We start from the raw sequence: 7581 nt of genomic DNA, 5'->3' as shown, positions 1-7581 counted from the left end.
ATTTTTGTATGGCTTTTTATGAAGGGTCACTTCCTGCAACTGGCACCAAGATCCCCCCCACCACCAAAACAGATTTTCTTTTCCCTCTGAAAGCCAATGCAAAAAAGTAGCCACTTTATTAGGTGGATACGTTGTTTCAGTGGTATTGGTGAATGAAATAGTTTACATTTAAGCCTAATAGATGCTTATCAGCAAAAGAGGCAAAGTTTTGTCACATGATAATAAAAAAAACCCTACATATTTTTCAACTGAAAGAAATCGACCACTCTGAAAAACGGTCGGCCGTTCTTGTCAAAGCGTTGGTGCGTAAATTAGGATTTATAATGATTCCCATTGGATCAGGTCTCTTTTTTTTTTTCTTAAGTATTGATGAATGTATTTGTCGAAAGTGAATTTAAAACTGTTTTCCACAAAGCTCATGTTCATTCATGCTGGACTGAAACTCAGGACTGAAGGGAACCGAAGGGGGGTAAATGTATGTTTAATATTAATGTGATCTTTTACCACCCAGGGAAGGTGAACAGAAATACCCTGGGGGGTGGAGGGTAATGTTGCACTCCTAATACCTGATTTAAACGTGGCTGTGCGCGGGTGCCTGCGTACCGAAAATCGGTACCAATCCGCTGCTTTTGGTGCACGACACCCACGCACAACAAAGTACAACTCAGGTTTTAGATTAGAACCATATTATATGGTGTGTAGATTATTTGTTTTTCCAAGTCCTCATTTTTAATACGAAGTCGCCCCCTCCTGGACAAACCAGTTGTTGATTCTGAAATGTGTGAATTTGTACGTGGGTGTAAGATAATAATTTTGGGAGGCGAAGGGGGGGCTTAACCAGTGGCTAACCCATGCTTAAAACAAAGAACAAGAAAATGTATATATTTTTGTATATCAAGCAGGTTTCTATTAGAGTTCCTTCAAGCTTGGCTCAGTAAGGCGCTTGGTCTAAACATGTATATTAGTGAAAGACCAAACTTTTTGTTTCTGTTTTGTTTGTGCTAATTCATTACATTTTTCCTCAACCATATTGCTGTGGTGGAATAAAACTGTCAAAGTTTTCCCCTGTCAGGCGTTTATTTTAAATGTGTTTTTACATGGTCTGGTATGTGACTGGTTGTGTTTTCATGGTGTGTAAAAAAAAAAAGAAAAGCTCTGGTTGACGCATGGTCTCATGTGGGTTTCACGGAACATGGATATCAACCATATTTATACAGTTATTACATCTATCTTTATTTTATTTCCACAACGTTTGCATGGGTTTGTATACCCAGGTGGTGACTGAGTCTGAGTTCATGTTTAGGGCAATCTTTCATTAACCACTTTCACCTGCCGTCCCAATTTGGAGCATTTATAAGCGGGGGGAGATCAATTTGAAACATTTCAATCTGGCAATACCTTAAGATTGATTTTTTTGCACTATACCATCGGCTTTCTGACATTCCAGTTAAACCTAGCTGTGACCCACTGAGCACATGAAACTTGACTGGTTTTTTGTTTGTTTGTATAGTTTAAATTGTAATTTATGTATTTTTCCACAGACCATTTTAAAATCATAATTGTTATACAGTATTGAAGCACAAATCTGTGTCAAGGACTTTTACAGTGGGGGTTCTGTTAGTATGGAGGAACCTTTTTTATTTTCACGGCGTACGTAACATGGACTCCTCCTGTCCTACGTGTCAAGCAGATAAACCAGTATTTCACCGTGAAAAGTGTGAGGAACAATGATTGTGTGATGGATTTGTGTGTGGTATTTAAGTCTCGATTCAGACAAGAAAACGGCCCTTAAAAATAATTTCACGTTTTTGTACAAGGGAACCAAAGGCTGTGGTTTCAGAGCGATTGGAGAATGACTGCGCAATAAAAATCCTCTAGTTATATGTGAGCTCTGAGCATGTACAAAATTACCCATACGAGTCCATTTTGTTACACTCCCAGAGTTCAGAATGGATACAGTAACTGGGGATTTTGCTGTGTTTATAAGACGTGCCTACGAATTTGGGACTTTAATTGTCTGTGACGGTGTGCGTGAGTGAGTGTGCAGATGTTTTGGATGTCGCGTGAACGTTGCTGCACTGGGCAGGGCAGCGTAATATAGCCTCTACTCATGATGTCTTGAATTGTGCTGGTTTTAAATAAAAATGTGACAAGGTTGACACTGGTGTATTCCTTTCCGTTGAATGGATGATGTCAAATGGAAAAGCACAAACATATTTCCCCTTCTCCTTTCCTCTCGTAATCTTTATTTTTCTTGCCTTTTGAAAGGGAGATGGTGTGTAAAATGGAAATCTTAAACTTAATTTATGCTTAAGTTAGTCTTAAACCTGATTTAGTTATAGGGTGCATTAATTAGTATAGTAATATACCAGTCAAAATTTATTTAATAACCAGTTATTGTACTATAACTGTCATCTACAACTTATGACCAAATAGTTTATTAAAATACCACTTACTGTAAAAAATTAAATAATAAATTAAAAACCAGTTTTTTGTGCTTAGTTCAGTGTTTTCATATATACCCTACTATACTATCCAACAGACAAACAGAAAGTAGCCTACTTAATGGGAAAACAAACCATGTATGCCTTTAAAATGATTTGTAATATAGGCCTACATTGTATTATACGATAATACTTATTGCATGGCTCACTGGGGATAGATTTTCATTTTAATAACCATTTTAAGGAATAAAAAACTTTGCAGATAGAGGATAATTCAAGATTCCGTACAGCTGCAATGTTGAGTTTAATGTTTAATACAGTCGGAACACTTTTCTGTTGTGTTTTTTTTTACCACTCGGTGAGAGTTCCCGCATAATTTACGGGAACGATGATGTCACGCACATAGCCTTTATAGAGCGGCGCAGTCCCTCCCCCTTTCAGAACAACGAACGGCCCAGGAAATGAAAACGCAATGCATTTCCCCATAAGCAGTTTTTATTTAATTTATTTAAGACCTTTTAAGCGTCGTAAGAAGCCAACTCTTGTCATGACAAATCATGACAACACACACAATATTTCGGGCCAAACAAAGAATTAGAAAGACGGCAAGGTTACAACACTTTTTTGTTGTTTTTCTTCTTTGTAATTATTTGTTTGGTCCAAAATATTGTGTGTTGTCATGATTAGTCACGACAAGAGTTGGCTTCGTACGACGCTTAAAAGGTCTTTAAATAAATTAAATAAAAACTGCCTATGGGGAAATGCATTGCGTTTTCATTTCCTGGGCCGTTCGTTGTTCTAAAAGGGGGAGGGACTGCGCCGCTCTATAGAGCCTGTCTGCTTAGTAGATGCTTGCACATTACAGTGATTATAATCCGACGCATGAAAACGCAAGACTACGTAAACAACGGAGCGGACTATGTATAAAATAACCTTGCGTTTTTTGTGTCCGTTTAACTCCCCAACGCAAGGAACAAAACGGACTATGAGGCGCCGGAAACGAATAGTTTTCATAATCCTCATGGGGGCCCATGCCTGGTTTAGCCAGGGGAGGGCGGTGTTGAACAGTGTCTGACTGTCTTCAGTGCGGTTGGGTGCAATTCCCCGAAAATCCTCATGGGGGCCCTGGCCGGCTCCCACAGACTCTGTCACTTTTGAGGCCTTTAAGGTCAAAACTTTGGTCAGATCCTGTGTCTAGGTGAGATTTGACCTTTGACACAATCAAAGGCCCAATCCCAATCCACTCGATCCCTTGCTGACTCAATGAGCCCTCACTGACTAAAGCCCAACACACACCGGCTCCGTGCGACGCGACGCGTTGCCAAGCGGCGCCGCCTGGAAAATAGAACTGGCAGTCTGGCACTGGTGTGCGATAGGTTCATTGAAAATAATGGAGGCGGCTGTTTTGACGCGCGGCGGTCGCAGACGGTGTGTGATGGGCTTTAGCTGTGCTTTCATGTGAAGTCTGCGAGGGCTTGAGGGATGTCCCATTTGAAATCGGTAAGTCAGTGAGGGCTCAGCCCCGCCCCTTTATGTGCCCTTTGCCAAAGTCAGCGTCGATGCTGACTTTGGCTGATTTTAGCAAAGAAATTACCCATGACAGTTCATAGCGTTACCAGTGGAATGAGGGGGATCCTCCGAACGTCAATCATTTAGGTATGCAAATTAGTTATGTATCACGATTAGAATGTCAACAAACACAATAGTGCTTTCTCACTGTTCTCAAAAGGAGACAGAATGGAAGGATATAGGCTATATATTTAATAACAATAATAATATGGGAGACATAATGAGAAATGACTAATGAGCAAAGTAAAAGAATATGGAAATGAAATGTATAATGAATATTATATATGAATATTACAACTCATATCACACAGGAAAGTATTTATTAAACTAATAATAAAACGATCAGCTTAAATACTAAAATAGACATGATAGACATGTATAAATAGGCCAAGCATGTAGGTATATAGGCACTGGCTGTGAATAACGACAGTTTTTATAAAGTTATGCAAAGTGTCATAAATGGCGGACTCATCTTCAAAGTGCTGTCCCATTTCTTTCACAACAATTTGGAGCCCTTGCAGCCTCGCACCCTCAAGCACTTACAGCTGACGTCATTAAAGTCAATGAGGGTCCGCGGCTCAGGGCTTGAGGGAGGCAATTGGGATTGGGCCTAAATGTCTCAAAAGAGCAGGGAGACAAAATACAACCACCCCAATTGTATAAGTTATAGCCTTTGTATTAACATACTCTACCACTCACATCAATGCTTTGATTGTTCTTAATATTTCTCAAACGAGCCTTCACTTTCCTGCAAGTAATTGGGTGTTTTGGAACCAAACACATACATATTCAAGTCAACGTTTCTTTACGTATAACTGGCAGGTTAAGTGCTCTGGAAATATCCTCTTTAATGAAACTGCGGGTGCTACCCCCATCTAATAGTACTTGGCTTTGCGTTGGTGAATCTATCCAAATGGTAGCTGTCTGCAGTAATACTGTAGCCTATTGTCAGAGTTGCTTGCTACACTACTAATTGCATCTGCAACACTGTGGTCAGCCTGTCTGTCGTTGCCGTGGTCGGCGCGTCTATCATGCGCTGTATAGTCTATATTGACTGGCTGTTTGATTGCAAACTGTTTTGTGGTGTCTGCGCCCGCACTCTTCAAGTTCACAGTGAATATGCCCTGCGTTCTACAATTACGCGCGACATGCCTGCCTATAGCATTTTAATGGCATTGTCATAATTCTGGTCTGATAAAGCCAATCCCGCGACTACATAGCCGCTGTGCCACATTAAAGAATGGCTTTAAATATGTGAATTTATCAGACTTACTGTTTTTGTCTATTGCTGTCTCAAATTGACTCGCATCTCCAGTGAACTTCTCCATGGTCAGTTTAGGCAGTTTGACGGACTAAAATATCCTAAAAGTTGCGTAACTGATCTGACGGTGCCTGTTCCTCTCCGACGCTGATGTGCATCACTTCAATGTCCACAACTTCAGTTATGATATTTAGCGTGGTGACTTCTCCTTGCACCAGCCATCCAAATACACTAACACTTTCAATCTAGTCCTTCATTCAGTCTCTCCATTTTTCCTGTGACCATTTTCCAATATTGGTCTCAAGAATGTGGTCTTAAGAATTACTTTAAATATGTGAATTGAAATTGTGCTTCGTCACAGTGTGATTGTGAAAAGTTTTTAGCATTTTAGCCTGAGAGTGGCGCTAGACTCTAGCGCCACTCTCAGGCTAAAATGCTAGCGGCTAGAGGATAGCTCATGGGATGGCTCACTATCTTTGCTGAAGATTGCCATTAGATTTTGGAATATCTTGTGTCATCAAAAATTGTGTCCTAATGGTGGCGCTAATGGACAGGTCATTGGGCATTGGTGGAAAGTAACATTGAAATACCGTAGGCTACTTTTACTTGAAATGTTAAATTCTTAATACTTTTTATCCTTCTATCTATCTATTTTATCCTTTTATCCTTCTATCTATTTTTCTATCTATTTTTCCTACTACCTATCAAACAGAAGTTACTTTGTCAATCTAGCCGAGTTTGACTCGAGACAAACACGACATCAGTTCTGGTATTCCACAGGGCTCGATTCTTGGCCCTCTGCTTTTCTCCTTGTACATACTGCCATTGGGCGAACTCATTGCCAATCACGGAGTCAATTTTCATTTCTATGCTGATGATACCCAACTACTTAGAAGTGGAAGTAGAAGTTGTGTGGAAAGGTCATTTGGTCACCAAATTTAGCCATCACCTGGGGAGCTTTCTCCCCCCCCCCCCCCCCCCCACACACACACACACACACACCACAAACCATCATAGATAACCGTGTGAAAGATGATGGTGATGAAAATAATAATAGGCCTATATCAGATTTACATTGCTTGTCTAAGTAGTAAAATGCATTTATTATTTTACTATAAAATGGGGAGAGATAGAAGAAATCAGCTTTATTATAGGAAAAAAGCACAACAAAACAGTAACGCACAAAAACAAGGGTATGAGAAAATCAAATACAATCCTGCACAGTCTCAGAAATGCAAGACCTGCAAGATATTTAAAAAAGCAAACATGTTAGGTATTGAATTGAATTAGCACTTTAGGCCTATAGAGCACCGAAGTCTGACGTCACTTTCAGTAGAGGGCGTCAGTCCCCAGGTTCATGTATTTGTTTAGTTGCATTGTAATCCCCATTGAGGCGATTTGACATCGCCTCATATAACAACTGTGTTTGAAAAATAAACATGTCACCCCGGCCGCTTCACTCATATGGATATGAAGAATCAACTGACTGAGAGAAAACGCTAATGTTACTGCTACTGAATTAGTTACATTTTCGCTAGAAGCAGACTGTATCATATATGAGTGACTGACTGTTGCAAACGATACAGAGACACCTCCCTGACAATAACGCCGAGACAGCTTGTTTATGTTTGGACCACAACGCTTATAGTAGACGATATTAAGATCACCCCATGTTATTCTCCATAGAGAAATCACTTCCGCGAACCAGGGGAATGGTCGGGATGAGCGAGTTACGTCAGGACTTCGGTGCTCTATACATTTGTGCTGTATAGGCTAATGTGAAATGTGTCCTCTGCATTAGAGCACTGAGCAGTCGTGTTGTGGCGATCTGGAGTATAGTTCGGGGTTAAGTGTCTTGCTATAGCCTAGACCCTAGAGGGCCACATTTAAAGGCCATGGCCCTCATTTATCAATTGAGTGTAAAATCTGCCCCAAATTCGAGTGTGGGTTTCGTAGTACACCCACATCGCCACGGCATTTATAAAGTGATCGCAAACAGCTGATCCTTCCTTAATTTCGTTCTGACGTTAATAAATGTGACGGCTGAAATCTATCTGGCACGCCCTATGAAATCAAGCCTCGCCCTCGTTTTTGCGACATGAACAACTGCAATACGACCTGGAAACCATGGTTAAAGGGGGAAAAAAGTTTCTCCCGTGCCTTGCTGCCCGCCTCACCCCCCTCTCTTACACACACACAGACGCACACGCAACTTGCAAGCTGGTGTGTTATTAAATAAATAAAGAACGAACATCTGCAGGAATTAAATAAAGTTGTAGGCCTATACCCTACCCATTCATGGCCTAC

The sequence above is a fragment of the Protomyctophum parallelum genome, assembly GCF_964188405.1.
Source record: "Protomyctophum parallelum genome assembly, chromosome: 1".
Taxonomy (NCBI): Eukaryota; Metazoa; Chordata; class Actinopteri; order Myctophiformes; family Myctophidae; genus Protomyctophum; species Protomyctophum parallelum.
Note: the sequence above shows the minus strand (reverse complement) of the source record.